Below are 11,632 nucleotides of genomic sequence, written 5' to 3'. Positions count from 1 at the left end.
AGAAAGCTAGAACCCTGTGAACACAATTATCCGGTGTAAAAAGTGCCCTGTGCTGGTCTAGTTCATTCCCTGTGGGATGAGAACTAAACTATACTGCTACAGGCATCTTTATACCAGCATAACTCCATCCATGCTAGGAGGATTATTCCACTTTACCAGGATCAGCATCACCCTGTTGCATTTCAGAGCAATAAACTTATCCTCTCAATGTCAAATGGTAAACTCCTTTTGGTTTCGTGAATGCCATTTTGATTGTAACCTTCACTTTACATTGTAAATGCCATCTTGGGATAAGACAAGATGGGATGGCAATGAAAACCCGTCAAATCCTGAGAGGGATAATCTATGCTAGACCCTTTGTGCTCATATCAGAGGACTGGGACACCTCCTAGAGAGCTAACAATGAGAGTGCCATCAAGGGCCACCAACTCTGAATGACTCTTCCCTAGCTGAACAATACGTTTGCCCTTAGTAGGGGTCACTGACTTTGAATGGACTCTACACAAAAACCTGCCTTTGAAGAAGGGGGCTGAAATTCCTTGGTCTAAGCACATGGCTAGAAAAGCTGCAATTGCCCAGCCTGACTAAAGAGGAAAGATTTTATTTAGGGAGCTTCTTCTGTGAGGATGGCAGCCATTCCACTGCCAGATAATAACACCTAGGCCAATAAGTGTGGGAGGGTTATCAGGTCTATGGACTTGGACCAAAACCTTAGGTCTGACAGGTGGTGGTGAAGTTATACAGAGGGAGTTGTGTTCAGGTGTGTGTTGATTTCCACAGATCTGTAACCCTTGTGCTCTTTTTAAGAGTAAAGGAGTTTTGGTTAAGAAATGCCTGTGCTAAGTCTGTGTTCCTTGCTTTACTGCCACATAGTCCTTGAAGTGGTTAGTTAAGAAATCAGAGCTTCCATAGCCAGCTGGAGTCTAAAATGGAATTTGTCTAAGAAACTGGGGGCTCAAGAGTACTGAGGCACTGGTCCCGGGATCCAGGTGGCCAGACTGCAGGGTCCCATTGCTCAAGAAGGGTGTCAAATATGGAGTCTGCACCTAGGAAGGTATTTGAGAGACCTAGAGTTGGGAACAGTTATCAGTCGCTAACCAGGCCCAGGAGGTTTAGAGGCACATGGAATTCAGCGATTGGATCCCATGGTAAATTGCTGTCCATCCAGCAAGCAGGACAGGGCCAGGCTCTGACACTACGTAATTGCTCTCTTAAGGCTTGTCTACACCAACAATTAGAAAGCAGCAACCTGGGGTGTGAATCTATCCTGCACTAGCATGATCTAACTGTGGGTATGCACCCTGATGACATGTTGACAATTCATTAGAGTGTTTGGAGCTAGTCCCATTTCAAAGAGGACTAGATCAAAGCGCTGTAACTAACTGTTAATGCATATCAGTAGGGGCACGTAGACTGTTAGACTGTGACTACATCTACACTTGCAGATTTAGAGCGCTGGGAATTAAACCAGCTCTCGGAGACAGCAGCGGGGAAAGCGCTGCTGTGTGTTCCTTGTGATTGTAGAGCATGTCCACATTAGCAGCTCTTGTAATGCCACAGAGAGCGGTGCATTGTGGTAGCTATCCCAGTGTGCAAGTAGCTGCAGCATGCTTTGGAAAGGGTTTGCAATGCCTAATGGGGCAGGCACAGCATCACATGATGCAGGCTTCTTAATTCCATTGTTCCATGGGCATCCTACTAGATTCCCCATCCCCTCATTTGAAAAGCAGCTGGCAGTGTGACAGGGAGTGTGTGGTGTGTATGTTGGGGGAGAGACAATGTGTTTTGGGGGGGCAGAGTGTGTCAGCATGCTATCTTGTAAGTTCAGACAGGGAAAGGGGGAAATCCGACATCACCCCCCGCCTCACACACACACCCCTCTACCTGCCTCTGTAGCAGGAACATTCCACAGTAATGGTTTGCTTTATGTCCTGGAGCAGATAAGCATTCAGGCTGTCAGAAACGGAGCTTTGAAAGGGGATATCTGCATGCCTGCAGCAGAGTTCAAAACAATGACCAGTGTGGCCACTTGACTTCAGGGAATTATGGGACATTTCCAGAGGCCAATCACAGCATAGTAATGCAACACGTCATCCACACTGACACCCCAGTCCTCTGGCCAGGGTGTCACAAGCAAGCTCTATGCTTCTCGTGGAGGTGGATTACCAGGAGTGCTCCAACTGCAGAGTCCAAGCACTCTATGTGCCTTGCCAGTGTGGACACCTCAGGAGTTATGGCACCCAGGGCTGATTTAATGTGCTCTAACTTGCAAGTGTAGACAAGGCCTGTGATACGTTAGTGCAGGACAGATTCACACTCAACTTCCTGTAGTGTAATTCCTTGTACAAACAAGCCTTTTGACTTTCATCAGCACACAGTATCTGACTGCCTTTATCCTGCAGAATAAAATTCACAAGATGGTACATCCTAAATTTACAGCCTGTATTCAAACCCATAGATCTCTGTGGTCTTAACACAATCCAAAACAAAATTGCATTAGATTGTCTGCTGTATTAGAACATTACACGGCACGGTCAGTAAGGCAGCTCAGCTGGACAGCATCCTGTTTGCATTCGAAAAAGCAATGATCTTGGCATTGCCAGTTCATGAAGGAAAAAGAGCATTTGGTGGGGATCTGCTTTAGCAAACCTCATCAGCCACTGGGAGTCCTTGGCACTTCCTTCAAACCTTTACCAAAACTTCACAACATCACAGGCTCAAATAGCACACTGGGTGGAAAGCTGCAGAGCTAAAGCTTGCTCCTTGTCAGTTCCTAGAGCAGCTTCCACCTGATGAAGCTGGTACTGTCACTACTTTGTCTGCCATTCAACTAGGCCATATTCCATTTCTGTGGTGAGCTATCATTTCCTAGCAGGTAGATTCCGGTTTGAACCAGTGGGTCATTTTCTGTTGAGATATTTAGAGTCTTACTCTAGAGATCCCCCGTGAGGCTTATGTTAAGAACATAAGAATGGCCCTACTGGGTCAGACCAAGGGTCCATCTAGCCCAGTATCCTGTCTTCTGACAGTGGTCACTGCCAGGTGCCCCAGAGGGAATGAACAGAACAGGTAATCATCAACTGATCCATCCTCTGTCGCTCATTCCCAGCTTCTGGCAAACAGAGGCTAGGGACACCATTCCTGCCCATCCTGGCTAATACCCATTGACAGACCTATCCTCCATGAATTTATCTAGTTCTTTTTTGAACCCTGTTATGGTCTTGGCCTTCACAACATCCTCTGGCAAGGAGTTCCACAGATTGACTGTGCGATGTGTGAAGAAATACTTCCTTATGTTTGTTCATTTCTGCAGTAACTGAGCAAAATGTTAAAGGAAAACTGAAGGAGTTGTGGGGGAAGCTGTAAATGAAGTACCAGGATGGACAGGGTGAGGACAGGAATTATTCAGGCAGCACAAAGGAGTATACCTGGGAGTCCTGGGATGAAAACCCTGATTCCACAAGTTGCCGAGCATTCTCAAATCCCATCGACATTGGTATGGTTGAGGGACTTCAGCACCTTGTAGGACTGGGTTCAATTCCTGGACCTTGAGCAAGTCACTTAAACTCTTAAAGTCGCTGTGCCTCAGTTCTCCATCTGTCAAATGAAGACAAGAATTCTCAGGGCTTGTCTACACATACAGTGCTGCAGCACTTAGTGAAGACACTATCTACGCTGAAGGGAAAGCTTCTCCTATCGGCGTAGGTCCACCTCCGTGAGGTTGACTGGAGAAGTCCTTCCATCGACATAGCGCTATCTACGGCAGGAGTTTGGTCAGTATAAGTGTGTTGCTCAGGGGGGTGGCTTTTCCACAATTTTAAGTGATGTAGTGATACGGGCAGAAGCCTGTAGCATAGATCAATCTTTAGGCCACGTCTACACTACAAAGTTTTGTCGGAAAAAGTTATGCTGCTTTAATTAAAACCCCTTTTGCATGTCCACACTATCTCCTTGTGTCAGCAGAGCACATCCACACTAACGGCTCTTGCATTGACACAGAGCTGTGCACTGTGGGTAGCTATCCCACTGTGCAACTGGCCACAGGGTGCTTTGGGAAGGGTTTGCAGTGCCTCATAGGGCAGGTACAGTGTACACATGATGCAGGTTTCTCAATCCCATTGTTCCAGGGCCATCCTAGTAGATGGTCAGCCGCTTTTCAACTGAAGCGTGTGGAGGGAGGGAGAGGAGAGTGGCGTGTCTGGGGTGTGAGAGACAGCAGGCCGACCGACCTATCCTGAGACAGGGGGACACCCTCCCCACGTCAGCTCAGCCCCTGGCTCTGCTCCTCACAGCAGTCTCTCCCGAAGCAGCCCACTCTGCCTGCCTATGGCTCTGTGGTTCCCTCCGAGTTCTCGCACAACCTCCTGGGCTGCCGGGAGTGACATCCACAGCAGCTCTGTGAGCTCTCCCTGCTGAGGAATATCAAAGCAGCTCAGCAAACAGCCCATCCCTTCCCCCCACCCCCTGCAGCAGCAGTCTGTCTGCCCTGGTGTTCTAATGCAGGGCAGAACAGGATTATTCCACCTCAGTGATTTGCTCTGTTTCCCCAAGGGAGCAGCACGCTCAGCTGTCAGATATTTCTGGGAGTCTTGAAAGGGGAGGGGCACATGCTTGCAGGGCAGCAGAGATCAAAACAGTGAGCACAGCGGTCACAGCAGGCATTATGGGACACTGGTGGGAGTCAGTTCTGTCGACAAAACAAACAGCAGTGTCTACACTGATGCTCTGTCGCTTTAACTGTGCCACAAAAAGCTTTGTGCCTCTCGTTGAGGTGGGTTTTTTTGTTGGCAAAACAGCAGACTTTTGCCTCCAAAATTAGCTTTGTAGTGCGGACACCTCCCGTTATGTCGGCATAAGGCAGCTTTTGCCAACAAAACTTTGTAGTGTAGACAAGTCCTTAGTTTCTCCCTTCCTTTGCCTGCTTAGATTGTTAGGACTTTAGGGTAGGGACGGTCTCTTACTGTGTGTATGCGTCACCTAAAACAATAGTGCCTGGATCTGCTCCTGTGCTACAAATAAAAGTCATGCATTCCATCCCCACCTTTGCCATAACAAGGAGCACGTGACATTTTCAAACCAGTTCTGAGACATACCAGCCATTAACCCTGTATCTGAATAGAGAGATTGATCTCCCAGTAGAAATGGCCATTGCACTGGTGCGCCTCACCAGAAGCTACAGTTCAGTGATACAGATTAGGACCTCATGGAACACAGCTCCTATTTCAAACCTTGGCAAAGCAAGGACTTTCAGCATTGTTGGAAGGAAAGTTCTTCTTTCTTGTTAATTTAACGAACCACTGCTAAACGTATACCTACATTTTTTCAAATCATACCCTACACTCTGAAAGTACCTGCTTTTTCCTGAATTCTAAGAGGAACTACATCTCCAAGTCCTACTCTATGTGATTAGTCTGCCAAGATTTCTGCTGCTCTTTGATTGTTAATCATTCCTTTCTTTTATTATATTTGACATTAAGAGTTGTTTAGTGTTTTACTCCTCTTTGTATTAAATGCAAAGATTAGAACATCTTTTATATTATACCGCAGGTTTACTTTGAAGATGAAAAGTGCCAAGTATTATATTATAGCCAACCATGATTTATGGGGCTGTTATTTACAGTGTGCATAACCTGTGCTTTAAATGCAACAAGATGGACATTCTTCATATGTTCTACAGTATGTCCTCATTGTTCTTTCCATTAAATTTTTGGAGGGAGAGAATCAATGGAACGGCTCCTCAGTTGATGTAAATCAGCAAGGTTACACTGAAGTCACGCTGATTCACACCAGTTGAGACTCTAGCTCTTTGAGGGAAAATTAATCCAATGTCCCAGTGTACTGGCAAAACAGTATACACCCATTTTTAGGAGAAGATATGAAACTGTAGAGATCACAGATCAAAGCGGCTGGAAAGGCCATTCAGCAAAAATAAACAGGGAGAACAAGACCATCTGTGTCTCAGCCCAGATAAACAAATGGTAGTTGGCACAGTCATTGACCAGCTGGGGTACCATTACCTTCCATTTCTCAAGAGACGGAGGGTGATTTAAACATCATCATTTAAGCACCAGTGGGTTTTGCAGCTTAACTGATATGAGCTAATAAACCTTTGCATTTGAAATATAGTGTAAAAATGTGCACTTATTCTTCCTATATTCTTGTTGCTTTCTTATCTAACCTTCAGCTATTCACATGTGCAAACCAACAAATCATAATTCATAAGCTAAATCCATCTTTGGTATTACTCTACTGTCTTCAGTTGACTTACACCAGGCATCAGCTTGTGATCACTGTTTTTCCACATCTCCTCTTTGTGATTGTTACTATTAAAGCTGGTCAAGAAGTTTCAGATTCTCAACATGTCAATGACATTTAACTATTTTTCACCCAAGATATCCATGTTTGGATAAGACTTCCTCCCCCAGCCCCCCACAACTTCCATTTGATCCTGTAGGGTGAAATTCACCCCATATGCAAACAAACAACATAAGAGCTATGGGCCATTTAAGTCCAGTGTTGTCAACTCTGGCAAGGTCATCGCTAGGCTCACAATATTTGGAGCTTTGTCTTAAAGCCCCAGCTCCTGGAGTCATGGGATTACTTGAGAATCTCAGTTTTAACTGGAATAAATAAATCCTAGTGTAAGCAGGGTCTGAATGAATTCTTCCCTGACAGTTAGCTGAGAGGGGAAGAGACTTTAGGTGTGTTCATTTAAATAGTTTGTTCCTCCTCTACTTTGAGCAACACAGCGCTCTAGCTAAGCAATCAACTTTGGCTGGTGTTGGGTTACAAATCACTTTAGTACTGAATGCAGGGGTAGTGAAATGCTGTTACCAATGTAGCTGGCAGTATTGTATGAATACCAGGAAGCAGGACTGTGCTTAACCTGTGCCAGATGAGGGGGTCACCCTCAGATGAAAGATCTCATTAAGCCAGGGACTCGAATGTCAGAGCCCTGTGAAAGTAAGAGGGGTGGGGACAGATGTTGCAGCCAGGAAATGTGGACCCTCCCCACGGGTCCTCCCCAGACTGGTTTAACCTGTTTCCCACACTGTTCAAAGAAAGAGCTAAATAGACTTCATTAGGAGCCTCCTTGTTATTTTAAAGAGGCCTGGTTTCCTAAACCTTTCATCATTTTTGTTGCTCTCCTTTGGACTCTCTACAATTAGTCCCCATCTTTGTTAAAGTGGCACCCAGAACTGAACACAATACGCCAGCTGAGACCTCACCAGTGCCAAGTTACCTCCCATGTCTAGGAGTATGCTTACACTGAACTCTCCTTTTGGCCATGTATAGAGTACATGCACAACATGCCCCCTTAACATGGCTATAAACAGAAGTGTAGATGGCGAGACACTGCTCCAGAGAGTAAAGATATGTCTGAACCCTTAGGGTATGTAAGAACATGAGAATGGGTCAGACCAATGCTCGATCTAGCCCAGTAGCTGGTCTTCTGATAGTGGCCAGTGCCAGAGGCATCAGAGGAAATGAACAGAACACGGCAATTATTGAGTGATCTGTCTCCTGTCATCCAGACCCAGCTTCTGGCAGTGAGAGGTTTAGGGACATCCAGAACATGGGGTTACATCCCTGACCATCTTGGCTAATAGCCCCTGATGAGCATATCCTCCATGACCTTATTTCATTCCTTTTTTAAGCTAGTTATACTTTTGGCCTTCACAACATCCCCTGGCAACAAGTTACACAGGTTGACTATGCATTATGTGAAGAAGTACTTCCTTATGTTTGTTTTAAACCTGTTTCTTATTAATGTAATTGGGTGACCCTGGTTCTTGTGTTATGTGAAGGGATAAACATCACTTTCTCTACACCATTCATGGTTTTATAGACCTCTATGAAATTCCCCCTTAGGTGTCTTTTTATCCTAAAAGGAACTGTCCCAGTCTTATTGATCTCTCCTCATATGGAAGCTGTTCCATATCCATATAAATTTTTGTTGCAATTCTCTGTACTTTTTCTAATACTAATGTATATTTTTAGAGAGTGGATGAACAGAACTGCATGCAGTACTCAAGGTGTGGGTGTACGGTGAACTTATATCGTGGCATGATGATATTTTCTGTTTTATTATCTATCCCTTTTCTAATGGTTCCTAACATTCTGTTCACTTTTTTGACTGCAGCTGCACATTGAGCAGATGTTTTCAAAGAACTATTTCCAAGATCTCTTTGAGTGGTAACAGCTAATTTAGATTCCATCATTTTGTACCTATACTTGGGATTATGTTTTTCAATGTACACTACTCTTCATTTATCAACACTGGGCAAGAAAATGGCAGATGAAATTCAGTCACCCAGTTTTGTGACTGGGTCTCCCTATGTAACTATTTGCAGTCAGATTTGGACTTAATTATCTTTTCAATAGTCTGCAAACTTTGCCACCTCACTGTGTATCTCTTTTTCCAGATCATTTATGAATACGTTGAACAGTACTGGTCCCACTACACATCCTTGGGGGACCCCACTGTTTACCTCTCTTCCCTGTGAAAACTGACCATTTATTCCATTTTATTTGATATAATAGGCATCACAGAAACTTGGTGGAATGATGATAATCAATGGGACATGGTAATACCAGTGTACAAAATATATAGGAGTAACAGAATAGGTCTGACTAGTGTGGGTAAGCACTATATTTAAAAGAAAGCATAAAGTCAAATATAGTAAAACATCTTAAATGAATCAAACTGTACCACAGAAACTCTACAGATATTATTATTCATGTATGGATTTTCTGAGTGTAGCATTAGGAATATACTACTGACCACCTGACCAGGGTGGGGATGGTGAAATGCTCCGGGAGATTAGCGAGGCTATAAAAAACAGAAAACCCAATAATAATGGGGGAATATCAGTTATCCCCATATTCTTTGGGACCACCACCTCAGGACAGAATTCATAAATAAACTCTGTAGACATAATTAATAACTGCTTCTTGGAGCAGCTAGTCCTGGAACCCACAAAGGGAGAGGCACTTCTTGATTTACTCTTAAGTGGTACATAGGATCTGGTCCAAGAGGTGAATATAGCTGACTCACTCACTAATAGAAACTACAATGTAATTAAATTTAACATCCTTGTAGGAGGAAAAAGACCAAAGAAACCCACCACAGTAGCATTTAATGTCAAAAAGGGGAATTACGAAAAAATGAGGAAGCTAGTGAAACAGAAATTAAAAGGAACAGTCACAAGAGTGAAATTCCTGCAAGTTGCATGGAAGCTTTAAAAACACCATAGCGGCTCAATTGATATGTATACCCCCCCCCCCCCAAAAAAAAAAAAACAAACACACACACACACACCAACCAGTATGAGGACCAGAAAATGCCACCATGGCTAAAGAGAGTAAAAGAGCCAGTTAGAGACAAGACGACGTCCTTTAAAAATTTAAGTCAAATCCTACTGAGGAAAATAGAAAGAAACATGAACTCTGGCAAGTCAAGTGTAAAGGTACAATTAGGCAGGCCCAAAAAAACAAAAGCAAAAAACCTACACAAAATAATTGAAGATCAATTAGCAAAAGACACAAAAACTAACAGCAAAAATTTTTTTAAGTACATTGGAAGCAGGAAGCCTGCCAAACAACCAGTTGGGACCATGGGACAATAACTAAAGGAAGACAAGGCCATTGCGGAGGAGCCAAATGAATTCTCTGCATCAGTCTTCACTGCAGAGGATGTGAGGGAGATTCCCACACCTGAGCCATTCTTTTTAGGTGACAAATCTGTGGAACTGTCCCAGACTGAGGTGTCAATAGAGGTGGTTTAATATATGTACTCTGTGGCTCTCTACATGCCTACCCACGTCTACACTGCTATTTTGAGCAGTGTACTGTACCATTGCCTCCCCACTGCTGGAGTCTTTCCCTGCCACAGCAAGGAAATGCTCTGGCAGCTTCCCACACTTGAAGCCTTTCCCAACTGCCTCCTTTATTGAATTTCATTTTATTGGTTTCAGACCAGTGCTCCAATTTATCAAGATCCTTTTGAATTCTAATCCCAGTCCTCCAAAGTGCTAGCAATCCCTCTCAGAATGGTGTCCTCTGAAAATGTTATAAGCATACTCTCCACTCCATTATCCAAGTCCTCAATGAAAACGTTGAACACTACCATTCCCAGGACAGACCCCTGAGGGACCTCATTAGACACATCCTTCCGGTTTGACAGCAAACCATTGCTGACCTCTCTTTGAGTACAGGTTTTCAACCAGTTGTGTGCCCACCAAATACTTTTCATCTACACCACATACCCCTAGTTTGCGCTTTAGAAAGTCATATGGGACCGGGTCAAAAGCCTCACTAAAATCAATTTACATCATGTCTACTGGATCCCCCCATCCAATCTCATGACTGCAGGGTGGAGGGGAGGGAGGGGGGAGACTGATTCATGGTTTTGGGGTTGGCAATACTGTAAGTGGGGTTTACGTGGTGCATAATCTTGCTATAGCCTTCTGCACAGGAGTGAATTTCCTTATAGTGAAGACATAATTGTGTTGCAGGAACGTACCAATCTGACCCCGAGAAACCACAAAGCAAGGTTTATGATTTAACTGCAACATCACATCAGAGCCGGGCCTGGCCTGCAGGTTCCAGGACTATAATAAACACAAGAAGGGAAAATGCACTTATTGTGAAAAGACCTCCCCCAGAACAAAAGTCTTTGTTCAATGAAAAGAAAGGAAAGGCAAACAACCTAATTCTGGCACTCTTGGTAAACGTAAGCCACTCTCACACACAGGGAGCTCATTTTACTGAGAGCAAAAAGAGGGATTTTATTGATGAAAAAAAGATAAGCTGCTCACTTTTGCAGCTTGAGTCCCACAGACCACTCACTCTCAGATGGGTGGCAGCATCAGAAAGAAAACTACTGGTAATATTATTGATGAGCCCCAGCAAATATTAACCCTATGTATATATATGGTGTTTACTTCACAGAGTCTGATCACTGGAAATAGAGACAATTGTTCATTCTACAAAAAAGAAGAAGAAGAATTTAACAAAGATAAATGGCTGTTGTCACAACCTTCTCTAATGACAAACAAAGCTGCCTGGCCAGGTCTTTGGCCTAAAGCATTTGCAGCCTAGATTAGGTCTCGTAAACTAATGCTCACCTGTCACTGTCTTGCAGTTCTTTCATTTGAACCCCTCTAACTGCAGCTGATTTAGGCACAGTGAGATATTCTGGGTGGTTTCATGATCAACAGTCAAGTTACTGTACTCCTCTCTCTCTCTCTTCCCAGTATACTATACAATCAGTACCCTTTCTACAACTTATTATCTCTATGCCTATCCTTTGCTAGAGGAGAGAGTACATAGAGGGTAATGATTTGATTTCACTCTATCACTTTTGAAACCAGAACAGCAGTTGAGAGCGAGACAAGCTCACATGGCTAGCATCAGAGCTCATGCTATGCCAGAAGCCTGTTTGATTAGCAAACACGCCACAACGAGCTTCATGGGCCCAGCCTCGAGAGGACCACCAAGTATCCCAGTTCAAAAGGATGGTTCTGGTTTTGAAGAACTGGGCCAGTGTCCAAAATGATTATATTAAACGTTAGATGGGAGGATTTTAGCACTTCACCAAGCTCCCCACTGCCTCCACCATCTCACGCAA

General features: G+C 44.0%; 1 long non-coding RNA gene across 1 annotated transcript; it reads left to right on the top strand.

The window, feature by feature from the left end:
* Window positions 1-310: 310 nt before the first annotated feature.
* Window positions 311-9,500, top strand: LOC122464778. The gene is made up of 3 exons (XR_006289135.1): window positions 311-321; window positions 9,190-9,204; window positions 9,330-9,500. It is a non-coding gene; the product is annotated as an uncharacterized LOC122464778 (long non-coding RNA).
* The last annotated feature ends 2,132 nt before the right edge of the window (window positions 9,501-11,632 follow it).

Source organism: Chelonia mydas, chromosome 2, assembly GCF_015237465.2.
Source record: "Chelonia mydas isolate rCheMyd1 chromosome 2, rCheMyd1.pri.v2, whole genome shotgun sequence".
Classification (NCBI taxonomy): Eukaryota; Metazoa; Chordata; order Testudines; family Cheloniidae; genus Chelonia; species Chelonia mydas.
Note: the sequence above shows the minus strand (reverse complement) of the source record. Positions and strands in the feature narration are given on the sequence as shown.